This window comes from Rutilus rutilus, assembly GCF_951802725.1.
Source record: "Rutilus rutilus genome assembly, chromosome: 1".
Classification (NCBI taxonomy): domain Eukaryota; kingdom Metazoa; phylum Chordata; class Actinopteri; order Cypriniformes; family Leuciscidae; genus Rutilus; species Rutilus rutilus.
Window position 1 is genome coordinate 68,114,533 of NC_140209.1, and position 15,143 is coordinate 68,129,675.

General features: G+C 37.1%; 1 pseudogene across 1 annotated transcript; it reads left to right on the top strand.

Moving 5' to 3' along the window:
* The first annotated feature begins 7,141 nt into the window (after window positions 1-7,141).
* LOC311305120 (transmembrane protein 235-like) lies at window positions 7,142-10,632 on the top strand (annotated as a pseudogene). Its single transcript has 3 exons — window positions 7,142-7,319; window positions 8,148-8,224; window positions 10,449-10,632. The product of its transcript is annotated as a transmembrane protein 235-like (transcript).
* The last annotated feature ends 4,511 nt before the right edge of the window (window positions 10,633-15,143 follow it).

Sequence of the window (15,143 nt, forward strand, 5' to 3'; positions counted from 1 at the left end):
CAATAATTTTATCCAGACAAAGTTTCAGCCTCTCTGCAAATATAGTCGATAACAGTTTAGCATCATTATTAATTAAAGATATGGGCCTCCAATTTTCAATACTAAGTGGATCTTTACCCGACTTTGGAATAAGGGTTATTAAACTCTGATTCATTGTAGGCAGCATTTTCTCAGCTTCCAATATCTCCTGAAAAACATGTAAAAGGAACACAGAGAGATCTTCCTGAAAGGTTTTATAAAATTCGGCGGTTAAACCGTCATTACCCGGTGATTTATTATTCTTCAATTTGGCAATATTTTTATTAATTTCATCCAATGTAATTCCCCTATCACAAAAATGTTTTGAATCTTCATCTATTACTGTAGAATCAATTTGAATATTTTCCAAAAAAGTCCTTGCACCTATAATACCTTCATCTTTTGTGTATAATTTTTTATAAAAATTTGTTACAAACTGACAAACTTTGATACCAATCTTTCATTTGAAAGTCACGTGTCTAGTATCTGTAAAACCGCATTTTTCCATCTTAAAAATATATCTAAATTACGTCATATGCTCTCATTGACAAATGCGGAACAATTAGTCCATGCGTTCATGACCTCAAGGCTAGATTATTGTAATGCTCTACTGGGTGGTTGCCCTGCACGCTTAATAAACAAACTACAGCTAGTTCAAAACGCAGCAGCTCGAGTTCTTACCAGAACCAGGAAGTATGAGCATATTAGCCCGGTTCTGTCAAAACTGCACTGGCTCCCTATTAAACATCGCATCAATTTTAAAATATTGCTGATTACTTACAAAGCACTAAATGGTTTAGCTCCGCAGTACTTGAGCGAGCTCTTAACGCATTATACTCCTTCACGTCTATTGCGATCTCAAAATTCCGGCCAGTTGATAATACCTAGAATATCAAAATCAACTGCTGGCGGTAGATCCTTTTCCTATTTAGCACCAAAACTTTGGAACAGCATTCCTACCATTGTCCGGGAAGCAGACACACTCTGTCAGTTCAAATCTAGATTAAAGACACATCTCTTTGACATAGCGTTCACATAATACATTATAGACTTCTATAATTAAATATTAGGCTGCATAGATTAGGTCAGCTGGAACCGGGAACACTTCCCATAAATCCTGATGTACTTGTTACATCATGAGAAGAATGGCATCTACGCTAATTTTAGTGTCTTTGTTTATCCCAAGGTTTTCCCGCAGCCTGCCGGATCCAGGCCGTTTCCAGATCTGATGAAGGATCTTCGCCTGGACCCGGTGTCAACGCAGTGCTGAAGTGCCAACTAGTCTCTCCCTATGGAGGATCCCTTTCCCACTCTACAGATAACGCGTCGTCGGGAAAACTCAATTTGCGTATCTACCCCGAATTGATAAAATAAAATAAAATTCTGAATCAAAACTATAAGGAAACACCAGTAATTTGTTTAGGTTTGGTTTGCAGGGAATTCCAAACCTGCACACATATATTCAAACGCACATAACTATAGAACCCGTTCTTAATGCGCATCTGAACGCCATCAGCGTTTCTCACAGGTTCGCGTTTAAAGTCTGTGTAGAGAGAATGGTGTCGTCTTGGCGGCCCTAATTTAAAAACAAATGATCGTTGCGACGGAAGCGAATCAATCAAAACTAACTTTAGCTGGAAAATAACTTTATTAAAGCACCGCTATAAAGCCAAAACAATCTTACGTTAAATTATACATTTATCTCTGTAAAGCTGCTTTGAGACAATCTACATTGTTAAAAGCGCTATATAAATGAAAATGACTTGACTTGACTTGACTTGAGAGATCTCATTTAAGTCCGTTGAAACTTTAGCATCAATCATAAGCCTTTTAAGAGAGGACAATTCAGTATTTCTCTTTTCGAGATTAAAAAAATATTTTGAGTTCTTTTCTCCCTCTTCCAACCATTTACGCCTTGTCCTCACAAATGCTCCTTTTGCCTTATTCTCAAATATTTGATCCAATTATAATTGTAATTTAACTAACATGTCTTTATCTATTTGAGATAAACTATGTTTTTCATAAATAAGAATAATATGTTTAATGATGGAATCCTCCTTAACCTTTTTGGCCTTGGCCAATTCTTTTCCAAACCTGATAGCAAACTTTCTTATTGAATACTTCATAAATTCCCAATGTTTCCCATACACTTTAGAAGCATTTGCCTTACTATAAGAGTCCTTAATAATATTTTTAACAACTTTTCGAAATTGTTCATTTCCAAGGAGAGAGTTATTTAACTTCCAATAATTAAACCCAGATCTTTTTTCAGCCAAACTATCGAAACCAAACATAACGTGGATCATTTTATGATCAGTAAGAATGGAAGGTATTATATCAATTTCCTTAACTTTTTGTGCTAGTTCTTTAGACAGTAGCCAAAAGTCAATTCTGGATTGTCTGGAGCCATCTTTATTACTCCATGTAAACTCAACTTTACCAGGATTCCTATCTCTCCATTCATCAAGACAATTAAGATGCAAACACAAGTCACTAATATAAGAAAAAGAATACTGTCTAACCTGTCGTGGAGGCAGACAGTCCAACAAGGGATCACTGATAGTGTTCCAGTCTCCACCCAAAACCAATTTAGCTTTAGAAAATGTTAACAACATCCCTGAAATCTCCTCTTCAAAACTCTGCAACAAAGTCTGATTCTCAGCTTTGTTATTATAACCATAAATGTTTCCTAAAATAAAAATATTAACATCTATCTCAACTATCAAAATGATCCATCTTCCAGATGAGTGTAAATTACTTTTCAATATTTTTCCTTTAAACATTCCTCTTAAAATCGCAACACCAGCAGAGTTACTGCTTCCATAGGACAGCCAAAGATCATCTCCCCATTGATTCCTCCAAAACTTGCAGTCAGAACCTAAAGCGTGAGTCTCTTGCAAAAAGTAAAAATCGGCCTTGAATCTTTTAAGATATAGAAAAATAGCTTTTCTTTTCAACATGTCACGAATACCCCTCACATTAAACGAATATAAACATAATGACATTGCCCAGAAAAACGAGCAGTGAAGAAAACATCAAACGCCGTCGAACAACGTAACTAAAGAAAAAAGTCAATTAGTCCCGTGTGTACCTTTAAAGAAATCTATCAAAGAAATGTGAAACATCATAAATGTCATTTACCTTAGAGTCCAATGCTCTCATAAACAAAAAAGAGCTTAAATATGAATATCTCAAACAGAGATGGCGATTAACAATCACGTACAGCGTAGCGAGCTATTGCTCACACTACACTCGAACTTCTTTTCCATCGATTATTGCTTTAGCTCCCACATAAAAAGCTCTTTTCCCCTCTTTGCGTGCTGCATCGATTTGCGGCCACAGCTTGTTACGAGCCTCTTTATCTTTTGTCGTCAGGTCTTCCCCAAACCGCAACTTCCTTGATTTCAAATATTCCGATCCTCTGGCGTTCTTCCAAATGAGATCTCTTGTTGACCTGGCTACAAACCTGATGATAACTGGTCGAATCTTCTCCACACTCTTTCTGCCAACCCTGTGGCTGACATCAATGTGCTGTTGACAGGCCTCCTCATTTTCTGGGATGACAGAGCGGCAGATTTCAACCACCCGGGATTTAACATCCTCTCCTTCCTGTTCAGCCAGTCCATACAGCCTCAAGTTCCATCGTCTTTGGTTCCTCTCCGTATCGTTGAGCTTGTCCTCCAGTTCAGTTATCCGTTTCTGATGATCTTCACCCATCGTTTTCATATTGGAGATGACTGCCTTTACATCCTTCAATTCTTGAAAAAGAAATTCTGTAGCCTCCTTCAAAGAATTAACACACTCTCGGTTTTGCTGTATTTCTTGATTGAGAACAGCTGTATTCTGACTCATCTTCTCCACTAATATCTTGACGATATTATCTTGTACCTCACCGAGTGTGGGTTCAGGCCGACTTCTCTTAGAGTCTGGAGTACAAGGCTCAGATTCGGGCAGGGGTATAAGACAATGCACCTTTCCGTGCATATGGGTGCATGTTCGTCTGATCAGGAGAATCCTTTGAGCGCCCAGACGCCGTTTTATCTTTGCTCTTTGCAGGTCTTTTCTCCGCCATTGCGCAAACAAATGTATCAAATACAAAATAATTTGAAAAAAAACTCGAAACATAAGACTGTTTCCTTGCTATGTCTCACAAATTAAGACTGCACACCATTAAACTATGAACGTTATCGTTGTTCATATGGCGTAAAAAGAAAGTTACTTTGGAAGTACAGAAATTGCGTGTGTCTCGTTCGCCATCTTGGCCACGCCTCTCCACACTGATGTACATGGAAGCGGAAATAATAATAATTTCCATTATAATTAGACGACACGTTTTATTCAAATCAGATTGTGTAAGTTACACATTGTGTAAGTAACTTTAAAGTTAACTCTATTCTTTTCCCAGCTCACCAGCCACATATACTTTCATGTATTTCGGGAGAAGTGGATGAATTCACGTGCTGTAAATCCAACAGATCCGATTCTCTGAACAGTGGCACAAACTGACGGCGCATATAGCTCAACTAACGCGATCGTTGTAAAGGTGTTTTTAACAACATAACACTTCCACTTGCATATATTTGACAATCGGAATATCAAATATTTCATGTCATAGCTAACAAATTTGTGAATATTTTGAATAAAAATATGAAATAAAAGCAGATCATTAGTCATTCAGCGCTATTGTGGCTGCGGTGTGTCACGTGACAAGCAATGACGCGTCACCATAGAAACAGTAAAGTGATCAGTTCTAAATAATGATCGCCTTGAAAAACTCACAGGGTCAGCCAGAATATTTTAAATGTATGTTTAAAAAGGTTAAATATGAATACACAGCCTGTGTTTTTTTTAATTAAGTACTAATATTTTTTACTTAATATTTTAAATACAGTAGGCTACAGTTTTTATTTCACTTTTAGGTGCAATACATTTGAATTGAATCATTATTTAAGTTTTTTATTTACCTGTATGTAAGCAGCACAGTGCAGTGTTAATGTTCAAACTGTGTTTTTACAATGTTTAAAGTGGCTGATAATAATAAATATTCTTATTAGAAATTAAGCTGCTTCATTTTTGAGCTGTGCATAACTGTAGCTGAATAGTTAGGCCTACTATGCTACTGTATTGTCATATTGGTCACTATGGTGGTACTTGGAGAGCCAAATATTTTCTGATGTGGTACTTGGTGTTAAAAGTTTGAGAACCATGTGTTACTGTTCTATAGCAGTTTTGTCATGCAAATTTAACGACTAATATTTAACGACTTAATCAGACTTCCAACATCAGTGACCAACATCATCTGATCTGAGTTTCTCTTGGATTCCTACCATAACAAATATGCATATCAGAGACACACAGGTAAAGCAGCCAGAGATAAACTCATGTTAAAAACTAAAAGGTCAAGAGCCCAACTAAAGCAAACACTGATCTCCATCATGGTGACATCAAAATGTATTCTTTTCAATAAAACTTAAACTTCTAAACCTCTGTTAATTCTCAATAAGAATGTTAGTATGAAAGTAATAATGTCTGGATTGTAATATGTGAAGATGCTGAGATCCTGAGAGATCTGGTAGTGTTTAATGTTCTGTTGGGGTTTAAAGTGTTTCTGTATGGTGTGTTTTGTGTGTCACCAAAGAAATATATTTGACATCTATTTTCAAAATATATTTTTGGAATATATGCAAATATTTGAAATTGAAATTGAAATAACACACAGAATGCAGAGTTTTTTTTCCCTATTTTTACAGAATTGAATACAGTTATTTAATAGTGTGTGTATGCAGTGTTAGACACTGAGTTCTATCTATTGTTTAAGTGCACTTCACTGTTGGAGTGTCACTGTTATACTTGCATCATAAATATTGTGCATATTTTCAATATTTAAATGACTTCAGGAAAGATGTCAATAAAACACAACAATAAATCTAATAATTGCACTTAGTGTTAGGTACGTGCCACCTAATATGGCCTAATAGTCCTAAGCAACTATCTGTCATTTTACATTGCAGTCATTTAAATGTAAGTACAGTATTTATTATAGCTGTGTGTCATAATACAGTAGTGAAATATGGTATCCTACTATTGTGTATAGGGGAAAAGGTAGAGGAATTACTATGATCAAAATACATTTTCGACCCTTCTTTAGCAAGCTAAACATTTTATGACCATATATTTTGTCATATATTTTACATTACATGTTATAAATGTAAATATATTTCACACTTAACATCATATATTTTTGTTATATTTCAGAATATATTTCAAAATGATAAATATAAGTGAACAACAATGCAAATATATTTCAATGTATTTGGAATATGCCACATATATTTTTGACACTTTAAAATATATTTCAATATATTTCTTTTGTGTATTTGTGTTTTTGTTTTGTTTTGTTTTTTACAGTGCAAATGATTCACCGTTTTACTTTGCTTTTCTTTTTGGGTCGGGTCTTCTGTCACAGGTTGTGTGGTAAACAAACGCCCAACAAAGATGATGAAGAATAACAGTCTTTTAATAATCCACACAGTAAACTCCAACAGAGGTAGCAGTCCAACACAATGCAAACACTGATATACTGTATATATATATATATATATATATATATATAAAACAACACTTAATAGATATCAGTACTGGAAATGTAAAATGTAAATGTTTTATGTGCATTTTCTCTCACCTGTTGAAATGAGGAATGTCTCCTGACAAAATCAAGCCCGGTTAACAAAAGCTCTACACTAATACATATCCCACTATATACAGATGAATCTATTTACACAAGATGGAGAAGAACCAACCTCGTCGCTGAGGAGAGCAAATGAACCACATTGAGTGATCGCAGCAGAAACTGAGGTGAGAGAATCATGTAGATTCAGTGTTCAGAGGCTTCTGCTCTCACTCCATATACAGCTGTGCAGGAGAGATGGAGGAAAACCACACAGTTTCTTCATCCAGCATGAGCTGAGAGCTGATTCCTCCTTCACCCTGGACACAACTGGAGTAATACAGACAGACTGATGTGCTTTAATGTGTCTGAACGAAACACTCTGGGCTTTAGAGGAACTGAATGGCAGTAACAGGAGCTCAAACTCAATGAATCATAAGAGGGATTTGAGCGCTGATGAAAATGAACTTTGGGACAGTTGTCATCAGCGCGGGTCTGTGCGGGCTGCTCAGTTTCATCCTGCTCGCCGTGTCCATCGGCACTGAATACTGGTACATTATAGATGTGGATGAAGGCAAGAACTCCAGCCGGGAATACAGCAGCTCTCACTCCGGACTCTGGAGGATTTATGAAGGTAAGATGCTCAACACACATAACTTAAGATCAGTTTTATGTCCGATTGTACGATTGTATTGTGCAGCTGTTGCACACATTTATATTCTTCCAATAATGTGTATATCCAGACTCATTTCTCACTATACACAAATATACACATATGAATATTCATTTAACATTAGGCTAAATACTGAGTATTAATGAGTATGAAGTACAGTGTTCCATTTGTTCATGGCCATATTAATGAGTCAAGCATATAGTGACATTTAATGCGTGTAACACATTTAATATATATAATAGGTGTCTCCACATCTCTCTTCTCTTACTGTTTAGCTAGTCATTTCATGTGCCTCATTAGATTAAAGTATTTTTTATCTCATTTTAATCGCAGCATATAAACCGGCAAACGGTTCTTCTGGCTGCAAAGAAAGTCATTTCTCAGATGTTCACAGAGACAGTCCTCATCACCGGCTGAGGCTCCATTATGTACATAATTAATGTCTCGTCCAGATCTGTTGCTGTTTCATGGCACTAGAGACTATTAAAAAGAGAAGCAGTTCATCACAGAACTGTAAATGTTTAATGTTACACACGTTGTGATGACAGTTACTAAATCTGTCGTATGAAAGAATACTGTTTTCCATTTCATTCTAATTGCTGTAACGACGATGTCTTCCCTCTTACACAAATGCTGCTTTTCCTTTTACAAAAATAATCCTTTAAATGATATTGAATGCCTTGAACTTGTTGGCTGTATAGTAGTATAGAAGAGATTGATTTGCGGTCAACTGTGTGAAGCATAATGTGTGTTTCCAGCTTTGACTTGGTGTTTCAGTGTCCCCCACAGGAGAGAATGGCAGTTATCATGACATCTCGCTCTACACGGACACCTCCGACCACACTGAGCAGGAGAAGCAGCTTTAAGTGAGTCTCTGAAACTGCCATCTACACATTAACCACAGTCAGAGAATGGCACTGGGAATAGGCTTGTTATGTGTGGTTAGTGTGTCCGTCTCTTTAAAGGGTCATGAAACCCCCCTCTTTCAGCTCAAGTCTAGCTCACAATCTTTTTGAAAAATGCAACTTAATTGGGCGTGGTGGCTGTGAGAAGAAGGGAGGGAAGTGGGTGTGGTATGGCACGGCAGGGGAGAAACTGTCATCGATCGCCAGTGGCCTGAATGCACTGCTACATATTAGCCTACAGTAATCATAATTGTATTTAAAACATATAAATGTACATGTATATGTATAATTATATCATTATAAAATATATATTTGTTTATATACACACTATAAATGCATATATTTTAAAATAATACATTTTCCGCTTAAAAAAAATAAACGTTCCATACATAGCCTAGATCTACGCGCCCCCTAAACCCACATAATGGACAGTGACATAGAAATGTGCACAAATTAAGCATACGTTCCATACAATTGAGGTATTATCGAAATTTTAATAACGAGTGATTATTTAACAAAAGGAAAGTAAAACGGTCAGGGTTACATTTTAGACACACACACACACACACCTCTGAAGCGATAGAGAAGTCCTCGGGACCGCATCACTCGCAACCTGCATTGGTGTACAAGGCCGAAGTCCACCATTCTCCAGTTGAATGGTTGCTACACACACATAGTTTAGATGTGTCCGTGGTCGATGGCCAACCAACCGCCCGCAGCCAGAGTCTAGCCCGGGCAGCATCGCGGGGAAAGATGCACTGGAACTTTTGCACCACGAAAACAAACCCGCGTCCATCATTGCCTCTCTCATCTACTACGCAATATCACAGTTCATTGGAAAGTTCCATGTGGTGTCATGAATAATTAAGAGAAAGTGTATTCTCATTGGATAAGAAAACTCAGTCATGAATAATTATGAGACACCGTGGACACGATGAAGATGAAAATAGCGGAAAAAAACAAAAAATTAACCATTTTCCCCCTACTATTAAATCTAACAGATGCTAACATTGTCTTCAATGGTGTTCAACACACATACCTCTGTTAAAATCTCAGAAAATTTGGTTTAGGGTTTCATGACCCTTTAAGAGCTGTATTCCCAGCACGACATTCAACCGTCCCGGCCCTCATTATACAGTAAGGAAGATCGAGCAATGATCAAAGCTGATGATCTGTGATTAGTAGTGTCACACTGGGGGGTTTGTGATATTGACCAAAAAAAACATTAGTTGATATTTTTATGCTGTGTGTTTTTTGTGCCTTGGCTGGTTTAGGCCTGTCGTGGACAGCCGACTCCCGAAGCTTCTCATATTCTTCACATTCACAGTAGTGATATGAATATAATAGTGATATAGTGCAGTAGTGATAAAACAACTTTTCCAGGGGCATTTTTACCCTTTATAAGGATTTTTTCTAATTGTATTAGATATACATCATTTTTTATGTGAAATTCTTACATTTAATCAGTAAATTCAATTAGAATAATAAGACATAATAACAAAATAGGATGTTACCAAATTATCAGCAAAATTCATTTAGTCAGAAGTGAAACAGAAACAGCTTTTATATGTATTTACAACTGCATAAACATAATGCTATGAAATATACATAATGCATTTTTTTTTTTTTTTTTTGTAATATGAAATATTTTTTAAATGAAATACTTTCATTTTCATTCATTGATTCGTTCAAAAATGTTGATTAATTCAGGAACGAAACGCCACTGTGTTGCTCAGAGACACACAACGGCTCCAATCTGGCTTTGTTTGGAACTCAAAATAGAGCAAAAATATAGACAATATTAACAATAATGTGTGTGTAATTCACAATATTAACTTATTGTTAACTAATATTAACTATAACTTAACATCATATGATCGAAATATAAGACAAAAACTCATACTGAGGCTTGAATTTTGGGGTCCTTCTGACTGAATTGTAATCTACATCACACAGTGAACGCATTGCAAAGTGAGTGACATACTCGTTAATGTCAGCCTCTACATGGTTAAAACAACAATTACGATATTATTGTAGACAATACATACGATGCATTATTACTGTACACACCCCTAGTGGTCACTCGCTCAAACTCACTGAAAGTGAAAGGGCAAATTGTCCCTGAACTCCAGCCTTCTTTAAAGTGTTGAGTTTGTGTCATGTAATAAAGGCTTGTGTCTCTCAGACTTGCACAGGGTCATCGTGGTCCTGCTGTCTCTCAGCTGGTGCTGCTGGTGTTTGGGGGCATCTTCGGTCTGGTGGCGTCTTTGGCTCAGAGCTTCTCTCTCCTCTCCTGCATCGCTGCACACTTCCTCGTCTGCAGTGAGTGTCATAAACAGCTACATTACCCGTTTACAGATCGCAGCTGAAATGAAGAGAGGTCTCAGTGGAGTTTGTGTTGTTGTGTATGGGTCAGTGAGAGATGTGTTTCGGTGATCAGTCAATGCCACATGGATATAAATCACAATGGGAAAGAAAGAAAACACTAAATGTCCGGCGCTCCAGCTGAGTGCAGCTGTTAGGTGAACTGGACACACAGAGAGAGCGTTTAAATACATATGGAGGTTTTTAGCTCGATAATAAATATACACAAAGCCTGCAGGAATGAAATGCAGTAATATTGAAAAGATCTATTTGATGTGTTTAAAGTTTTTAGAGGATTTATCCTTTTCAGAATCAGATTATATTCCAGGGACACAAGTATGTAACAGCACACACATGTGAACCGGGAATGTTTGGTTCGGCACGTATATGTACCGAATGAAAGCAGAGTTGTTGTAACCACTGAACTTGCTGAACTTCAGTTTGTGCAGAACATGATTTGAATCTCCCGAATTTAAACTATAGGACGGACGACCCTCTTTATATCGATACTCTGATGTTGTGAACACATCTGATAAATATTGGACACAGAGTGAAGCCGCTGTGAGAAAAGTACACAATCCACGTCCTAAACATGAGACGTGCTTTATATTAAAAGAATAGTTCGCCCTAAAGTGAAAATGAAGTCATAAATTACTCTGCCTGATGTTGTTCTGATGACGCGTGAACTTCTTTCTTTTATAGACCACAAAAGGAGCATTTTTAAAAAAGTGTCTCAGACTCGTCCATATAATGGCACCCAGATAGCAACATTGTTTCGGCCCGGATCCGGCCCACATCTGGCACTTGTGGAATGCGGATCTGGCCCACATGCGGCGTGGAATGACGGCACTTGGGCGGACCGCTCCTGTTTGCCAGATCTGGGCCACAAGCAGGCCATAGCAATGCCACATCTCAGCCAAGAGCAAAGAAATAAACCAGAACTGGACCTTATCTGAGCCAAAAAGTCTGTGTATATTAAATATGAAGTCATCTCAGCCTTAATAAGCCTGTTTACAAGCAGAATCACTGAAGGAAAGAAGAGAACAGAAAAAGAGACGAGCAGAAACACAAGAACTGCAACTGACTTCAGACACAGCCTCAGATGAAATCCACTGAAGAGAAAAGAAGACATTAAATCTGTGAAGATCTCAGCAGAGGAGGATTAAACAACTCCACAAACAGCATTACCAGCTTCACTTATTACTAACCAGACTGACTTTATTTCTGTCAGACGTCTACAGAAGTTTTTATTGAGAATTAACAGAGGTTTAACTCTAATGTGTTTCATTTAAAGTCACCATAACAGTGATTCATGTTTCCATTAGTTGGGCTCTTAACTCTTATTATACCTATTATCTTTTTTGGCTGCTATGACAGTGTGTTTTGTCAAACACATTTGCAGTAGCAAAGAAAGCTAAAGTGAAATGAGATCAGGTGATAATGGTTACCTGTTAATGATTTTATAGTCATCATGAATTAGCCTGTTTCACTGATGTCTTTGGAATATAACAATTGTGTTGATCCAGTAATATTGTTACATCACAAACCCTGTGTTACTGCAGCATGAGATCCAGCAATATAATAACAATAAGTTAGAAGACTTTATCAAACATGAGCACGAAAAAGTCAGTTCAACATGACACAAACAGACATCAACAATCAGCGTATGAATCTCAACAATGGTGACAATCACAAATATTTAGATAAACAGATTAATTCAGAACATCACTGAAAAGCTTATAATTCATAACAAAAACAACAACAACAAATAAAAGCAAATATTTAGAATCAAACAAAATTATAGGACAATTCAGCTGCATAATTTATTCATGTTGCAATGCATGCTGGGAGTTTTGTACTATCCTGTAACCCAGCATGCATTGCAGCAAGGTACTTTTGATTGTCACCATTGTTGAGATTCATACGCTGATTGTTGATGTCTGTGTGTGTCATATTAAACTGACTTTTTCGTACTCATGTTTGTTAAAGTCTTCTAACTGATTGTTATAATATTGCTGGATCTCGTGCTGCAGTAACACAGGGTTTGTGATGTGAAAATATTAATGGATCAACACAATTGTTAGAGTCCACAAAACATCAGTGATTAAAGGTTATTTCATGATGATTACTAAAACCATCAACAGGTAACCATCATCACCTGATCTAGTTTCACTGTAGCTTTCTTTGCTGCTGCAAATGTGTTTGACAAACACACTGTCACAGAAGCCAAAAAAGACATAAGATATAATAAGAGTTAAGAGCCCAACTAATGGAAACATGAATCACTGTTATGGTGAAAAGAAAGAAACACATTACAGTTAAAACTCTGTTAATTCTCAATAAAAACTTCAGACGTCTGACAGAAATAAAGTCAGTCTGGTTAGTAATAAGTGAAGCTGGTAATGCTGTTTGTGGAGTTGTTTAATCCTCCTCTGCTGAGATCTTCACAGATTTAATGTCTTCTTTTCTCTTCAGTTGATTTCATCTAAGGCTGTGTCTGAAGTCAGTTGCAGTTCTTGTGTTTCTGCTCGTCTCTTTTTCTGTTCTCTTCTTTCCTTCAGTGATTCTGCTTGTTAACAGGCTTATTAAGGCTGAAATGACTCCATATTTAATATACACAGACTTTGTGGCTCAGATAAGGTCCAGTTCTGGTTTATTTCTTTGCTCTTGGCTGAGATGTGGCATTGCTATGGCCTGCTTGTGGCCCAGATCTGGCAAACAGGAGCGGTCCGCCCAAGTGCCGTCATTCCACGCCGCATGTGGGCCAGATCCGCATTCCACAAGTGCCAGATGTGGGCCGGATCCGGGCCAAAACAATGTTGCTATCTGGGCAGTGAATAGCGACCAGCATTAAGCTTTTTAAACCAAGACACAAAAGTATCACAGAATGATCCCATGCGACACATGTCGTATATTCCAAGTGTTTAGGGTGTATATGATATGAACTTTAATGTATTATTCACTGTAAATCCTGAGCTTGGCCGTTGGTCTTCAGTGCACAGCTGTGCGACTGCATTTGTGTGACTCTATTAGCGCCGCAGTTCACTCCGATTCACCCAGAAAAAGCACACAAGTTGTGGGAAAGCAGGATGAACAAAAACACGACAAGATTAACAAAAACAAAAAAGTGCCTCAAACTCATGAGCCTTTGAGTCCTCACGGTTTGAGAAGTGCTTGCCGTCGGATCCAGCACAGTTGGCTTTGCTTCGTTCCTTAACAAGCTCAACCTGCATTAAACTGGGCCTGGTTTACAAAGCAGTCGCAGGAAAATACTGCAAACCAACAAATATACCAAGGATGCGATCAGGGACTTGGTTTACTCTTTCCATTGACAGAATTGTCCGGCTTTCCACTGTTATACGGTAGGGGGTGCTATGACACTTCTTCTGAAAGAGTACTAAATCTCCTGATCAAAACACAGGCAAAGAAGAAGCAGAAACAAGCCATAACATAAGTAACAACACAATCACCAACATTACACAGCATATGAATCAAAACTGCCTAATGTTACTGAATGAAATGTTGACCCAGGACGAGTTATAGGACTGAGAAGCTTTAGTGGTGTTGATGGACTCAATCTACTCCATCTGTGTTTTGATCGTCGTTCTGAATCTGATCCAGACACAGTCTTTGACAAAAAAGTGATTTTCTCAGCTTTTTGCTCAACATGTTGCTTTTCTTATGAAACTTACCCACATTAATGTGTTGATAAAGCTAGAATAAAACACTGGCTGCCAACCCCTTAACGCCTGAATTTATAAAGCTGTATATAAAAAAAAAAATTCTGTGTGTTTTTGACTTTAGGTAGATGGTAAATAATGTTGAGATTATCAATTTCACTTTTGCACAACAAATAAATAGAAATTTTGGTATGTTGCAAATTTGCGACAACAGGCATTTAGGGTAATTTTGGTATGTTGCAAATTTGCGACAGTGGGCATTTAGGGTATTTTTTTACAAAATGGAAAAATTAATAAAACACATTTTCCCATCTCAGGAATGTAGATTTTATTCATGGCACAAAGTTGTTAGAACTTATAAACTTTATACTTATAAACTTTGACAAATTAATGAATCTTGACAACAGCAAGAAACAAAACACTCTCCTACTCCCTAACATTGACAGTAGTTTTTATACATTCCATGTTACACTCTGTTTAACTCTTTCCTTGTTTCTCCAGTGCATACATTATATATTCTTATAGTGTTATATCCTAACATGCTATTTTTTGTGGGAAAAAAAAAAATATTTTTTTTTGGCTGAAACCATCTAAATACAGCATTATTATAATATGTAGCCATTAGCCCAATCCAGCCGTTATGGACCAATGTCGCAAATTTGCTACAAACAGAAATCTACAAAGTACGTAAAAAATATTCGTCACATGAAGTCTATATGAATAACATAGCTATAGAAGCAATCAATAAGCTGGTACATATTTTTATCTTAGCACAACTTAACTCATTTTGGGAAATTTCTCCACATTTGCGCACTTGATATGCGGATTTTGCAAAA